The 17,139-nt window shown below is 48.3% G+C and overlaps 1 protein-coding gene across 1 annotated transcript in view; it reads left to right on the plus strand.

Annotated features, from left to right (window-relative positions):
• The window catches only part of BUB1 (BUB1 mitotic checkpoint serine/threonine kinase), a 1,006,269-nt gene that overhangs the window by 652,844 nt on the left and 336,286 nt on the right, over positions 1-17,139 (plus strand). The gene's annotated exons all lie outside the window — the stretch shown is intronic.

A 17,139-nucleotide genomic window follows, 5' to 3' on the forward strand; every position in this document is an offset into this window, starting at 1 on the left:
GGGAAAGCTTGGTTGTCCGTTTGGCGAGTGCAGTTACACAATGTCCCGTCCCCCCCCCCCCCCCCCTTCCCCGCTGTGCTAACTCTGGGAGGGTGGAACCAAAGTGGGTCCTCCACTGTTACATTAACTCGACTATATTCTAGAAATTAATGTAAGATGCAGTATGCAACTTTGGTTGCATTCAGTAGCCCCCCCGCCATGCCCATACATGTTGCAGACAGGGTCCTGTAGCCAACACCTCTTTTTGCCCTCCTGGGGGCATGTGCTAAAGACTCCCATGAAAGGATACAATAGAGGCTTGCTCTTGAATGAGGTGTTACTTCCTTTCTGCAGAAAGCCATATGGATCCAACAAGCTTTAAAGGAGAAGCTGCATTTGGAGGGCAAATGGGTAACACTTAGAGGGGCTGGTCGATTTTTAAAGCAGACAGCGAGGCACCTTGGACAGGAGATCGGAAACCAGTTACCAAACTGGTTTTCCAGGAGCATGTAGCTCCCTTGGTAGCCACACCTCAGGGTTTGCCGTGGAAATTTGGCCGCTTCTGGACTCACATCGCCCTGATGCGCTATTTATCACAGAAACCTGGTTACATGAGTCTTCTTCACCAGATATCTCAGTTGCCTTACCTTCCCCATACAAAATACACAGGCTTGACCGCCTAGGGAGGAAAGGAGGAGGAACGGCAATAATTTATAAACCTGACATCAACATTCACATTAATGACTCCTTTCTAGAACGTTGGGGTGAAATGTGTATTGCCTCCTTAACCATAAGAAACCAGGTGTCATGGAAAATTGCCCTCATATATAGACCTCCAGATGCCAAAACTCATTTTGTGGAGAAGCTTGTCGAAGCAATTTCACCCTACGCCCTAGCAACGGATAACTTTCTACTGTTAGGAGATATAAATTATCATCTAGATCAAACCCATGACCCTCATACTGCTGACCTTATTTCAAGCTTCGCCTCCTTACAGTTAAATATTCTCCCGACAGGCCCAACCCACATCGCGGGACACGCACTAGACCTTATTTGTACGAACTCCCCTAATGTCAAAATTATGCAGATTGACCCAGTCCTATGGACTGACCATTATGTTATAAAATTTAATATCTTATGTTCCCAGTCTGAACCTCGGAAAACTACTCCAGTCAAAATGAGCAGACCGTGGAATAAAATAACCTTGGAATCCTTTACTACAAATTCCCCCCCCCCCCCCCAGTCATTACTGACAATACTGACCCTAACACAGCCGCCAGAGAGTTGGAATCTGCAATTGTCCTGGCATTGGATCGTATTGCGCCAGCTCGAGCATCTAAACCTCCTAAGAAAAATTCGCCTTGGTTCACGCCAGAACTGGAACAAATCAAACAGGCAGTCAGAGTAGCTGAAAGAAAATGGCGCCAAACCAAAGATCTGAATGATAGGAATTTATATAAAACCATTCATAGACAATATATGAAAGGAATCGCCGAGGCAAAAAAAACTTATCTTGGTGACAGAATCTCTTGGGCGTCGAACTCACAGAGAGAGCACTACAGTATAGTGAAAGACTTCACCAACCCCTCGGCTAGCCAGCAGATACCTGATGAGTCTAAAGAATGGGTAGATTCTGTGGCAGCATATTTCCATGACAAAATTAACGAAATCCACAAACGCTTTCCTCAGTTGCCTCCCACCTGTCTGACAGCAGTCTCGCCCGCCAATAACTGCGGCGACTCCGACTCTGGCTTTCCCTCATTAAGAGAATTTTCTCCATGTACCGAAGCTCAGGTCGAGGCAATTTTACAACGAATGAAGTCCGGGGCCCCGGGAGACCCTGCTTCTCCACAAATCCTATCTAAAATAGCTCCTGCTCTGATTCCGGCCCTCACGAAAACTTTAAATTAGTCCTTACTTCATTCCTCTGTCCCATTACATTGGAAGGAAGCCATAATCAGACCTATTTTAAAAAAAACCCTCAGCTGATCCTAAATCGCTTCCTAATTACCGGCCCATCTCACTCCTTCCCTTGTTTGGGAAGATTTTAGAATCCCAAATAAATAAACAATTTAAACTACATCTCGAGACCAATAAACTTCTTGACCCCTCACAGTCAGGGTTTAGGGCATTCCACAGCACCGAGACGGCTCTGCTCGAAGTCGTGGACAATATAAGAATGACACTTGATTCAAATCAGTCTGCCATATTGGTCTTGCTCGACCTGTCTGCGGCCTTCGACACCATCTCGCATCTCTATCTGTTAGAGCGTCTTGCTGAGATTAGTGTTGAGGGCCCCGCACTAGGTTGGATAAAAAGCTACCTGACTGACAGACGGTCTAAGGTCCAAGTGGATGCTCATTCTTTCACCCTCTATGAAAACGATAAGGGCGTACCACAGGGGTCCATATTGAGCCCTACGCTTTTTAACCTGTATGTATCCCCTCTTGCTAAGGTCATTCGAACACATGGCTTCGGAACCGTATCCTACGCAGACGATACCCAAATACTGATCACCATCAATCAGAATCCTGACCTAACTAAATTGAGATTTAAGAACTGCATGGTAGACATCCATGACTGGATGACCAGGAACTTTTTGATGATGAATGCAGGAAAGACAGAGGTCCTACTGTTTGGAAAGGCAGACAAAGTTTGGTCCGATGATTGGTAGCCAGCCTCGCTTGGCCCATGCCCATCACCCAAATCCTCAGTGAGGAATCTCGGGTTAACGATCGACAATAAATTATCTGTCTGATCATATTAATAAAGTAGTAGGCATGAGCTATGGCCTGATGCGCAGCCTGAGGAAAATCTTTAAATGGCTCCCCCTCTCGGCGCGCATGCCTTTAGTGCAGGGTCTCATCATCAGCAGAATTGATTATGGGAACGCACTTTTGGCTTCAACAAACACCACCTTGCTGGCCCGCCTACAGGTCTTGCAGAATACCGCTGCAAAACTGGTGCTTGATCTTCCCTCCCGCTCCCCGTCACTACCCTGCCTAAAAACTTTACACTGGCTCCCAATACAAAAGCGTATTAAATTCAAACTGTGCTGCCTCGTCCATAAAGCCATCAATGGACATGGCCCGGTATACCTTGAACAAAAGCTGAAGGCCTACCACCCAGTGAGGACTCTTAGATCGTCCTCCAAGTCTCTTCTGAGTGTCCCTAGGGTCCGCACGGTTAGAAACGGCGACAGGGCCTTCAGTAAAACGGCACCCGAGGCCTGGAACTCTCTTCCCCTCCAGCTTAGGACCTGATTACCTGAGATTCCGCAAACAGTTAAAAACATGGCTTTTTTGATCTGCCCTTGCCATATCTGGGTTTCTGCTAGGGGTTTCTGCAAGCCCTCTGAGACCTTCGAGTGATATATACGCTATACAAGTGAAATAAATAAAATAAATAAATAAATAAATTGGGCTAGGGAGCTCCACACACAGAGAGATGGATGCTACCATATTGGAAGTGGGCAGAATGTTGCATCCTGTGATGCCCAGGTGCCACACTTTGCAGGAAGTGGTCATTAGGTGGGAGGATCCTACCTTGAGGACATTTTCTGAGTAGAAGTAGGGCACCCTGAATTCAGATCTGGACGAGACTGGATGAGGACCAAAGCGCTGCCCTGCTGCACCATGGAACCAGCAAAGAGGTTGCATTGGTGTGGACTGCACAGCTGAATTTAGTGGCTAGCAAAGGAGTGGAACTGTGCCTGCAGTGTCTTGCTCACGGATGGGTCATCTCCAGAGACCAGCTAAAGCTGAGAGACTCCAAGGGCCCTCACTCACGGGATCCCTCCTATCTGTCGGAACCGCACTATGAATTTCCCCTGAGGGAGGTTTTTACCCGAAATGCGTTGGGTTTGATTAACCATTGCGTTTAAACCGTATTTCTTCAGAAGGACCTATTGGAAATCTCAAATAATTTGGGAATAAAACTTCACTTCCATGTTGATCTGTTGCTTATTCATTATATAGAAGTGGATTAACCTCCTTGGTGGAGACCGGCTGTGCCACCGGGGGACGTTACCCAGCTGGGCAACGCTTCTCATTCGTTGTACTGTCACTCTGATTGATCAGACAGCGATACCCTGGTCGCACACAAAACACAGAGGCAATTGTTGAACTTCAAAAATACAGAAAGGGGGGGCAAATGCCTCCCATTGGTATTCTTTGCTCCACCTCATCTTTCTAAGGAGGAAGAGTCTCGATTGTTTGGACTCTAAGAACGCTAAGCTTTTATATGGAGCACTCTAAAAACCATGAGGTGGACAATCAGCTCTTGATGGGGTTCTTCAGAGCAAAGAATGGCAAGGCAATGCAAAAACGAACAATCTCCGATAGATTTTTCTCTGTAATAACATCTGCTATATGCTGTCTAAGAAACAGCTGCCAGAAAGTTTTCGAGCTCACTTTGCCAAAACTGCTACGACTGCAGTGTTACTTGGAGTACCGGTCTTTGATATTTGGAGGTTAAATGGGTGTCTGTACATATATTCAACAAACACTACTGCCTCAACAGGTCCGTTGATAGGGGCGTTTTGCAGTTGATCCTGCAGGATGTTGATCTGAGCCAGTTCAGACCCACCACTTGGGTGGTGCTGCTATGTTATCTGTTCACAGGGTGAGGAGTTCACGGTTTGAAGTATCCATCAGAAGTACAAGTTACTCGCTTTCGGTAACTCATTTTGGTGGATAATCTATCGAATCAAAACATTGATTTGGTCTGTGACACCCTTCCAGGTCTCAAGAGGACCCCTCAACAAATTAATCTGGTATGCAAACAACCCATCCCCCTTTCCATTGTAAGTATTCTTAACTGAAATCTCATTGGACTGAACAGTCCTTCAGAACTTTCCAGTCACTGGGTACCTTAATGCATTCTTTACTCTTGTGATATTTTCCATGGCTAGGTGAATTTTGTGCTTGAGCCTTCTGGTATTTGGGCCTCGCCCCTGAAAAGCTAACCTACACCTGCTTTTAACACCACAATATGTACTGTGCACCAGTCCATGAATCAACGTCCTTCAGAAAGTGTCACTCTGACTTGGCATCACTATGCAATACGTTTAAAAAAAAAATAATGCAACAGTTTGTCTAGCACACCCTACAATTATTTTCGAGGTGGGACATGGTCATAATTTGCCCTTTTTTCTCTTTTTTGACTTTGTTGAGTATTGTTGGTGTAATGATGCCCTTTGAAATAACTTATGGGTTGAAACGTCATCAACCTTATTCCAAACAGACTAGAAGTCTCTCAATATAACTGAATATTGTCCAGAAACCAAGAAATTTGATTGCCGATTTGTTCAAAATACCGCTCTGCACATCAACAAATCAGGGCTGGGCACGTCTGATTCAGTTTCCTGGGTGATGGACACCTTTGTTTCCATTCAAAGACGAGCCTGGCGTTGGACATCAACTGCCTCTGTCATCAGCGAGAGCAAACCTGTATGCTCTCCTCACATCATCTACCACTCAACAACTCATGGACACAATCTCAACCAATTCCGGACGACAAAACACTCAAATTTTCCTTGGCGACTTCAATCTCCATTGGAACGATCACAATGACGCGGTGGTAAATAGCCTCAAAAACTTCCTCAACGCTCTTGACCTCACCCAAATCTGCAACAGCCCGACCCACGACAAAGGCTCTATCCTCGACCTTATCATCTCCAAAGAGGACTCTACCCAACTTGGGTCAATCCAACCCTGTGACTGGTCAGACCACCATATTATCACATTCTTCATCAATGAAAAAGTAAAATTTAACCCGGTTCAATCCACCAAATCCAAAGTCTGGAAAAGGGACCTGAAGAAACTCAACCCAAACTCTTTACCTTCCCACAGCTGCAATCTCCTCCTTCCCCCTACCGGCGCTTCTGACGTTCAATCTTTGACCGACCACTACCTCAACTCTATGACTTCAATAAACAATGAGGTCGCACCCTGGCAACTGAAAAGAGTCTCCACTAAGAACTCCAACCCATGGTACGATGGTAGACTCAACGAAGATAGACGGGCCATGCAAATGGCAGAGCGCACCTGGAGATCAGTCCCTTCGACACTGCACTTTAAAACTCTGAAGAAAAAGAGAAACGCCTACTTTAGGAAAATCAAGCGCTCAAATCAGATTTTTTCAGCCTCCAGCTCGACCAAGCAAAAAACCGACCAAGAAAACTGTTTGAACTAATCAAAACACAATCCAAGAAACAACCCCAACAATCACATAGCACAATGGGCGATATACCTTCCTGTGAAGACTTATCTGCTTTCTTTAATCTAAAGACTGATAACATAAGGAGCGATCTCCTCAATGACTCAAGCCTTTACTCCAACCCCCACAGCATAACACCCACTGAACCAAAAAACAATGCTGCATGGTCATCCTTTGACACCTACTCAGAAGAAACAATTGACAAACTGCTCGGCACCTTGAAACCCTCTAATCACCTCACAGACCCCCTTCCTGCTAACGCTGTAGAAGACTTCATCCCTTTGCTCCTCCCACTCTGGACCAAAATTATTAACAGTTCACTTCAACAAGGACTCATCCCAGACTCCCTCAAAGTTGGACAAGTCACTCCTATACTCAAGAAACCAACAGCTGACCCTACTGACCTAAACAATTACCGTCCCATTACCAATATTCCCACCCTTGCCAAACTGTTGGAAAAATGCGTACAACTCCAATTGACAAAACACATTGATCAGTTTGACCTCATCAACCCTCATCAATCAGGCTTCCGAGCAGGGCACAGTACTGAAACTGCTATGACACACATAATTGATGACGCCCTCCAAATCCTAGATCAAAACGATACCTGCCTCCTCATCCTTCTTGATCTCTCTTCAGCATTTGACACCGTCAAACATGAGAACTTACTCGAGCTGTTAAACACCAGAATGGGTCTATCTGGGACTGTTCTCAAGTAGTTCACTTTCTTTCTGCATAACCGGTCTCATAAATTCAAGAGCAACAACTTGATGTCCCCACCAGTGCCTGTAACATTAGGCGTCCCCCAAGGATCTTCCCTATCCCCAACATTGTTCAACCTAGTCATGGAACCTCTCACCACCTTGTTACAAGCATCTAATGTACACTTTCAGATGTACGCCGATGACACCCAACTATATCTCAAATTACAATCCCCAAAGACATCAAACTTCTGAACTCAACGATCAGAAACACCCAATCATGGCTTGCCGATAATCACCTCAAACTCAATACTCTGAAAACGGAGTTCCTTCTGATCTCACCTCCCGCGAAAATCTCCACCACTCAAACTTGGCTTAAGCACCTAACTGCACTCAATGTCCAACCTACCATAGTAGACTCAGCGAAATCTTTAGGCATAACACTTGACGCCAATCTCAACATGCAGCAGCATATCAGCAAGGCAACTAAGGGAGCTAATTTCCAAATCAATACCTTGAGGAAACTTAAACCCTTCCTCCCAACCAAGGACTTCCCAACTGCAGTACAAGCCCTAGTCATCCCTCGCATAGACTACGGTAGCGTCGCCCTCTGCGGACTCCCCCTATCTACAACTGCACCCCTAAGAGCCTCTTTGAACGCTGCAGCGAGACTCATCACTGGATCAAAAAAACACTTGCATATTTCCCCTGACTTAAAATCCCTGAACTGGCTGCCTTTTGAAGCCAGAATACATCTGAAAATTGCCTGCATGACACACAGGGCTGTACACCTCAACTCACCCGGCTACCTCACTCAGAAGCTGACAATATCTGGTGGCTCAAGAACCAATAGAAGCACAAAAAATCTTCTTCTGAAACCTCGAAGATTCCGGAAGGAAAAAACATATAAACGCTCCTTTTCAGGAATGGCATCCAGGATCTGGAATTCACTCCCTCCAGAAACCAGGCTTATCTCCTCCACTACATTTTTAAGAAAGAAGTAAAAGCTATCCTCATGGCTAAATTCACCTGAACTTTTACTTTGGATCTATTTGAGACTCTGCACCTATTTGTACTATTTGTTTATCTGATTGTTTATTTGTATTATTGGTTTATCTGATTGACTATGCTCCCGCATGTACCTACCCTATTTTGCTACTCATTTATTACCTACAACTATTCTGTGGTCAAAAGTCTGTTAATCACTCTCTTGTGCTTACCCCTTGTTTTTGTAAAGCGCTCTGATATCTGCAAAGATCTTGTTCGCGCTATATAAAACTTTCAAAATAAATAAAATTCCTAATGGAACTCAACAATTTTAAACAAAAGCACAGGTGCACCACTTCTCAATATTCAGGGAAAGCAAATATACAATCTATTCCCAAAAAGCAGCGTTCTTCCAAATTTTCCTTTATTCCTGTATCAAAAGGTTTATAAAAACAAGGTCATTAGCATCATTTGTTGAAAGTGGCACAGCCGACTCGTTTTGTCCTTTAAGCGGACTTCAGGGCATTAGTTGTTCCCCATATCATATAGGGGTAACTAGGTTGACAGATGTGTGGATCCAATTGCAAGGAGCCATAGACAGCAAAGTTTCAACTTCAAATTCTCAATTGGTAGTGATCCATAGTGTGATCTACAATATGATTAGATCGAATCCAAGGACTGCCTGTTCATAGTCCTAGACAAAGTGTCAGTTTATTAGCACTTCCCTCCGAGATTTTTAAATTATTTCTGTTCGATGGCACTCAGCAATGTGAATGGTTTCCCCATGTATACACAGCATCTGGAGCAGGCTTCCTGCTTCTGTACTCCGGTTACCGACGCCTGGCACCTTGACGAACCCCTGACGGCATGCCTGACAGCACAATATTGGCTGCATGCTAACAGTTTTATGGCGTTTCGCCTTAAAAATATATGAGGCATATGGTCGGTTGTGATCGATAGTTTTGCTCCAGATGCTGCGACATCAGGCCCCGCAGATTCAGCAGGATCAGGCCTGGCTCCAGAACAGCATGGTCGACCTTGTGACACCTCCTCTGTTACCGAATCCTTTGGCGACACCTCCGCCCCCTCCGACTCCGTTTGTGTCCCCAATGGACGTCGACCCCAACCTCACCCTTAATGTGGACACGTAGCTGGACTGATATCTGGACCGGCGCCGACCCGTACTTTTGTACCCCTGGTGTTCCCCCTTGCCTTGAGTGGCTACCAGAGGAGGGTGAGGAGGACTGCGAGGGGTCTGTGGACCCTCTGTCTGACCAGTTAGAAGAACCAGACTGGAGAGAGGAGTTTGGTGTGGCCAGTGTTCTGGACACCTCCCCATCGAACAAGCTCCTGCCCCAGAAGTAGGTCGTGGTTGTTATTCCCACTACTTTCTGGTGCCAAAGAAGGACAAGGGCCTACCTCCACCTTGGATCTCAGGAACGTCAACCGCTTCCTCCGGAAGGAGACGTTCAAAATGTTGACACAGTTTCATGTCCTGTCTGCCCTCAACCTTGGAGACTGGATGGTAGCATTGGACTGGCAGGATGCTTATTTTCACATCCCCATCCTGCCGGCCCATCAATGTTACCTACGGTTCACGGTGAGCCACAAGCACTTTCAGTTTACTGTGCTCCCCTTTGACCTTACCAGCACCCCTCAGGTGTTCATGAAGGTGATGGCGGTGGTCTCAGCTCATCTGCCCCGATCAGGGGTTCCAGTCTTCTCCTATCTGGACGACTGGCTGTTGCACAATGCCTGGTGACATATGCGGGCTCTGCAGTGGGACCTGAAGTTCCAGTGGGCACAGCATCAGGGGAATCTCTCAGATTACGTCCAGATCTTAAAGGGCGCTTCCTACCAATTGCAGTGGTGGCTAACAAACTGGGATTGGGTCAACGGCAGGTCCCTCTCCCTTCCCCAGCCCGAGTTCACAGTGGTGACAGATGCATCTGAAAGAAACACGTTAGTGTTAGATTCCTTACCTTAGAATATCCCCAGGCGTCAGTCTGGATCCGGAAACTTTTGCGTAGCAGTACCCCTGCGCGTCGGTAGGCGTCGTCTGCAGGCGTCCCCTGCGGCTCCGCGTCCGTCGTCGGCGTCGTGCGCCGTGATGACGTCGCTGGAGTACATAGACGCCGCCTCCGCGCGCTGACGTCAGTTCTTCTTTTTTCCGCGCCAGTGGACGCAGATCTGAAGAGCAGTACTCCGGTCTTTGACCAAGTTTTTCAGTCTTCCCCTACCTAGACGACTGGTTGTTGAAGGCGGGCTCGCCCCAGACAGTCGTCCACCACCTTCAGATGACGGCAGACCTCTTGCACGACCTGGGGTTCTCCATCAACGTGCCGAAATCACACCTGTGTCCCTCTCAAAAGCTCCTTTTCATCGGAGCGGTTCTGGACTCGGCGCAGTTTCGGGTTTATCCTCCGGAACGGCGGGTTCGGGATGTTCAGGCTTTGATTCCCATCTTTCAGCCGCTATCCCGAGTCTCGGTCAGGTTGACGCTGCGGCTGCTGGGACTGATGGCTTCCTGCATCCTTCTGGTGCATCACGCCAGGTGGCGGATGCGGGCTCTGCAGTGGGACCTGAAGTTTCAGTGGGCCCAGCATCAGGGCAACTTGTCCGACCACGTCTTGATCTCGGAGGGCACTGCGAGACAACTGCAGTGGTGGCTTACGGACCGCGATTGGGTCAGGGGCAAGTCCCTCTCCCTTCCCCAACCGGAGCACGTTGTCGTGACGGACGCGTCCCTCCAGGGCTGGGGTGGCCACTTGGGAGAGGCAGAGATCAGAGGCATCTGGTCTCCGGCGGAGTCCCGGCTCCATATCAATCTGTTGGAGCTGCGGGCGATTCGTCTGGCACTGAAGGCATTCCTCCCCTTTGTCAACGGGAGTGTAGTGCAGGTGTTCACCGACAACACCACCGCCATGTGGTACTGCAACAAACAGGGCGGAGTGGGGTCGTGGACCCTTTGCCAGGAGGCTCTGCGCCTCTGGCAATGGCTGGAACGTCAGGGCGTGACTCTGACGGTTCAACACCTGGCAGGTTCTCTGAACGCCAGGGCGGACGAACTCAGCCGTCGGTGCTCGATGGATCACGAATGGCGTCTGAACTCGGACGTGGCGCAAGGCATCTTTCTGCAATGGGGAGAGCCTTGGTTAGATCTATTCGCCACAGAAGAGAACGCGCAATGTCATCAGTTCTGCGCGTTGGAGTTTCCAAGACGGCACTCGCACGGCGACGCCTTTCGGCGCGAGTGGAGTTGCGGTCTGTTATACGCCTTTCCGCCTATACCACTTCTGCCCAGAGTGCTGCAGAAGATCAGGCGCGACCGGGCCCAAGTTATCCTTGTGGCTCCGGACTGGGCTCGAAGGTACTGGTATCCCGAGCTACTCAGCATGTCAGTCGGTCCCCCGATCCGCCTGCCCCTTCAGGAGGACCTTCTGTCGCAGCAGCAGGGGACGGTCCTCCACCCGAACCTGTCCAGTCTCCACCTCCATGCTTGGAGATTGAGCGGCGGCAGTTGAGGCCATTTGACTTGCCTCCTGAAGTTTGTGATGTTATTCTGGCAGCCAGGCGTCCCTCCACTAAGTCGGTATACGCCTGTCGGTGGAACAGATTTGTGGCATGGTGCACAGCAAAGGCTGTGGATCCTCTTTCTGCCCCTCTTTCGGAGGTTCTTCTGTTTCTTCTTTCTCTTGCCCAGCAGGGCTCTGCTCTGGGCACTATCAAGGGCTACCTTTCTGCCCTTTCAGCCTTTTTGAGGCTTCCTGATCAGCCTTCTTTGTTCAAATCCCCGATTGTAACTCGATTCTTGAAAGGCATCACTCACATGTTTCCACCTGTTCCGTTTGTGATGCCTCAGTGGGATTTGAACCTGGTTCTAACTTTCCTGATGTGTGCTCCCTTTGAGCCCCTTCATTCTTGCCCTCTCCGTCTCCTGACTTTAAAGACGGCTTTCCTGGTTGCCATCACCTCTGCCAGGAGGGTGAGTGAGCTCCAGGCTCTTTCTGTCCAACCTCCTTTCCTGTCCATTCATCCTGACAAGGTGGTTCTGAGGACTAGACCTTCTTTCCTGCCCAAGGTTGTTTCGGCCTTTCACATCGGGCAGTCCATCACCCTCCCTTCCTTCTTCCCGCCTCCGCATCCTTCAAAGGATGAAGAGCGGCTCCATCGTCTGGACCCAAAACGTGCGCTTTCATTTTACATGGATCGCACACGCCAGTTCCGGGTGGATGACCAACTGTTTGTTGGCTACGTGGGTGCGAAGAAGGGACGGGCGGTTTGTAAACGAACCATCTCTCGATGGGTCGTCCTCTGCATCAAAGCGTGCTACTCTTTGGCTCGGAAGGAGCCTCCTGTTGGGCTGAGGGCCCATTCCACTCGGGCCACGGCGGCTACTACTGCCCTGGGCCGGGGAGTCCCCTTGCAGGACATTTGCCAGGCGGCTACGTGGGCCTCGCTGCACACCTTTGCGAGGCACTACTGCCTGGACAGTCAAGTCCGGAGGGATGGCTTCTTTGGCCGTTCTGTCCTCCAGGACTTTCTGGTGTAGTTTTGTATTGGTTCGCAGACCCACCACCGGGGTTGGTATTGCTGGGGTATGTATTCTAAGGTAAGGAATCTAACACTAACGTGTTTCTTTCAGATGAACAAGTTACTTACCTTCGGTAACGATATATCTGTAAGAAACATTAGTTAGTGTTAGATTCCTTACCGAACCCACCCATCCTCCCCGTTCTGCGAACTGATACCTAGGGTTAAGGTCATCCCTTTCAGGGCCCTAGTTTGTACATGGCACCAGTGTTGGTTCTCTCATGGCTCTGCGTCTCCTGGCGCGGAAAAGCTGTGTGCAAAGAACTGACGTCAGCGCGCGGAGGCGGCGTCTATGTACTCCAGCGACGTCATCACGGCGCACGACGCCGACGACGGACGCGGAGCCGCAGGGGACGCCTGCAGACGACGCCTACCGACGCGCAGGGGTACTGCTACGCAAAAGTTTCCGGATCCAGACTGACGCCTGGGGATATTCTAAGGTAAGGAATCTAACACTAACTAATGTTTCTTACAGATATATCGTTACCGAAGGTAAGTAACTTGTTCATCACTTCCGGGGTGGGCAGCCACATGGGAGATGCGTAAATCAGAGGCCTCTGTTCTCTGGCAGAGTCTGGGCTCCATATCAACCGTCTGGAGCTTTGGGCGATATGTCTTGCACTGAAGGCTTTCCTTCCTTCCTTCTGCCAAAGGGAGAGTAGTGCAGGTGTTCATGGACAACACCACCGCCATGTGGTACTGCAACAAACAAGGGTGACTGTGGGGTAGTGGACCCTCTGTCAGGAGGCACTGTCTCTGGAAGTGGCTGGAACATCAGGGCATGTTCCTGGTGGTTCAACACCTGGCAGGTTCTCTGAATGACAGGGCGGACGTACTCAGCCGCCTGTGCATGATGGATCCTGAATGGCATCTTCACTCAGAGGTGATGCAAGGTCTCTTTCAGCAGTGGGGAGAGCCTAGGTTAGATCTATTCGCCACCGAAGAGAAAGTCCAATGTCAGCTGTTCAGCGCTTTGGCATTTCCAAGGTGGCACTCACTAGGCAACACTTTTTGTCGCGAGTGGAGTTGCAGTCTTCTATACGCCTTTCCGCCTATACCACTACTGCCCAGAGTGCTGAAGAAGTTCAAGCGCGACCGGGCCCAAGTCATTCTTATGGCCCCAGACTGGGCACGAAGAGTGTTGTATCCTGAGAATCTGCATATGGCCATCGTTCCTCCGATCAGACTGCCCATTTGAGAGGATCTTCTGTCGCAGCAACGGAGGACGGTCCTCCACCTGAACCTGTCCAGCCTCCATCTCCTTGTGTGGAGATTGAGCGGCAACAGTTAACAGCTTTCGACCTTCCTCCTGAAGTCTGTAACCTTATCTTGGCAGTCACGCGTCCCTCCACCTAAACGGTATACGCCTGTAGATGGAACAAATGTGCGGCATGGTGTGCAGCAAAGGCTGGGGATCCCCTTTCTGCTCCCCTTTCAGAGGTTATCCTCTTCATTCTTTCTTTGGCCCAGCAGGGCTCTGCTCTGGGTACTTTAAAAGGCTATCTTTTGGCCTTTCTTTGGCTTCCTGATCAACCTTCTCTTTTCAAGTCCCCTATTGTAAGTCGCTTCTCTAAGGGCAGTACTCACTTGTTTCCTCCAATTCCCTTTGCAATGCCCCAGTGGGACTTGAACCTGGTTCTGACCTACCTTATGCGTGCTCCTTTCAAGCTGCTGCATAACTGTCCTCTCAGACTTTTAACTCTCAAACTGCCTATTTGGGTGCCACCACCTCTGCTCTCAGGCTGAGTGAGCTTCGGTCTCTTTCTTCCAAACCTCAATTCCTGGGTGTTCATCCGGACAACTTTGTCCTTTGCTCTAGGCCATCTTTCCTTCCCAAAGTAGTTATCTCTTGCCACCTAGGGCAGACCATCACTTTGCCCACCTTCTTCCTGTCCCCGCATCCTTCTAAAGAGGAGGAGAGGCTCCACCGTCTGGATCCAAAACGTGCGCTTTCCTTCTATCTGGATCCCACAAAGCAATTTCGGGTGGATGACCAGCTCTTTGTTGGCTATGTGGGCACCAAGAAAGGTTAGGCGTGCAAAAGCGGACCATCTCACGATGGGTCGATCTTTGCATCAAAATCTGTTATTCCTTGGCAAAGAAGGAACCTGCAGTGTGACTGCGCACCCATTCCACCAGGGCGATTGCAGCCACTACTGCTTTGGGACGTGAAGTCCCTCTTCATGACATCAGCCATGCAGCCACATGGGCTTCATTGCACATGTTCACCAAATATTACTGCCTGGACAGCCAAGTCCGGAGAGACCGCTTCTTTGGCCGTTCAGTTCTCCAGGACTTTCTGTTGTGAACTTAGTTTGCAGACCCACCTCCGGGGTTGGTATTGCGGGAGTATCTATTCTAAGGTGAGGAATCCATAACTAATAGTCTCTTTCAGATAAACAAGTTACTTACCTTCGGTAACAATATATCTTCAAGAGACATATATTAGTTATGTATTCCTCACCCGCCCCACCCATCCTCCCCGTTCTTCAAACGGACTTCTAGGGTAAGGTACTCCCTTTCAGGGCCCTAGTTGTGTGCACCAGTGGTCAGTGTCTTGCATGGCTCTGCGATTCTGGCGTTGAATGACGTGTAAAGAACTGACGTCAGCTTGCAGGGGCGGCATCTAAGTAGATACTGCAACGTCATTCCGGCGATGCCAACGACAAACCTGGAGTCGACCGCTGCCATTTACCGACGCGCAGGGGTACTGCTGAAGAAAAATTCTCCGGATCCAGTCTGAGACCTGGGGCTAATTGTAAGGTGAGGAATCCATAACTAATATATGTCTCTTACAGATTTATCGTTACCGAAGGCAAGTAACTTGTTCATTTGGTAAGGTCTGTTCAGATGTATAGTGTTCTTACTCATCAAATTATCACCCTCCTTGCCAAGGCAACAGTCTTATCCTACCTCTTCACTTGACTGGTCCAAAAACCCAAAATAAACCTGATGTAATATGTAGTTTTGAAAAGAAGGATTTAGAGGAAGTTGAGATTATGCATGCTTTCGATGGAATGGACTAATGTGACTTATAAACTTGACAGTGTACACTGATAAAGGATTTTTTATTTTTATTTAAAAAGTGTTATATAGCGCAAACAAGATTTTCGCAGATATCAGAGCGCTTTACATAGAAGGGTACATGAGGGAACATAGTCAAACAAGTAAATCAAGCTTTACATAGAAGGGTGCATGGGGGAACATAGTCAAACAAGTAAATCAATAAATCACAGTACAAATAGTACAACTAAGTGCCTACAAAGCCAATCATGTGAATGATAAAACAACTCATACAAATAAGTAAAGGGGTCAAACATGTAACACAGATCGGTGCAGGGTGTTAATAGGGTTCGAGATAGTAGTTCAAGTGTATTTAGCCATGAGGATAGCTTTTACTTCTTTTTTAAAGAGTGTAGTGGAGGAGATAAGCCTGGTTTCGGGAGGGAGTGAGTTCCAGATCCTAGGCGCCATTCCTGAGAAGGAGCGCTTGTATGTTTTTTCCTTCCGGAATCTTCGAGGTTTCAGCAGAAGATTGTTTGTGCCTCTCGTGTTTCTAATTCCCCCAGAGATTGTCAACTTCTGAGCGAGGTAGCCGGGTGAGTTTAGGTGTACCGCCTTGTGTCATATGCAGGCGATTTTCAGATGTATTCTGGCTTCAAAAGGCAGCCAATTCAGGGATTTCAAGTCAGGGGTAATGTGGGAGTACTTTTTTGACCCAGTGATGAGTCTCGCTGCAGCATTTAGAGAAGCTTTTAGTGGTGCGGTTGTAGTTAGGGGAAGTCCGCAGAGGGCGGTGCTGCCGTATTCAATTCGTGGGATGACTAGTGCTTGTACTGCAGTTTGGAAGTCTTTGGCTGGGAGGTAGGGTTTAAGTTTCCTCAGAGTATTGATCTGGAAGTTCGCTCCCTTTGTTGCCTTGCTGATATGTTTCTGCATGTTGAGATTAGTGTTGAGTGTTATGCCTAAAGATTTTGCTGAGTCCACGATGGTGGGTTGGACATTGAGTGCGGTTAGGAGTGTAAGCCAATGTTGAGTGGTGGATATCTTCGCTGGAGGTGAGATCAGAAGGAACTCTGTTTTCAGGGAATTGAGTTTGAGGTGATTATCGGCAAGCCAGGATTGGGTGCAACTGATCGTTGAGTTCAGGAGCAGGATGTCATTGGGTGATTGTAATTTGAGGTAAAGTTGGGTGTCATCAGCGTACATGTGAAAGTGTACATTGGATGCTTGTAGCAAGGTGGTGAGAGGTTCCATGACTAGGTTGAACAAAGTTGGGGATAGAGAGGATCCTTGGGGGACGCCTAGCGTTACAGGTATTGGCGAGGACATCAGGTTGTTGCTCTTGAATTTTTGCGACCTGTTGTGAAGAAAGGAAGTGAACCACTTGAGGACAGTTCCAGATAAGCCCATTCTTGTGTTTAGTAGTTCTAGTAGATTGTCATGTTTAACGGTGTCGAATGCTGAGGAGAGATCAAGAAGGATGAGGAGGCAGGTGTCGTTTTGGTCTAGCATTTGAAGTGCGTCGTCAATTATGTGAGTCATAGAAGTTTCTGTGCTGTGTCCTGCTCGGAAGCCTGACTGGTGAGGGTTGAGGAGATCGAATTGCTCAATGTGTTTAGACAATTGTAGTTGTGCGCATTTTTCCAGCAGTTTGGCG

This window comes from Lissotriton vulgaris, chromosome 6 (assembly GCF_964263255.1).
Source record: "Lissotriton vulgaris chromosome 6, aLisVul1.2, whole genome shotgun sequence".
Taxonomy (NCBI): Eukaryota; Metazoa; Chordata; class Amphibia; order Caudata; family Salamandridae; genus Lissotriton; species Lissotriton vulgaris.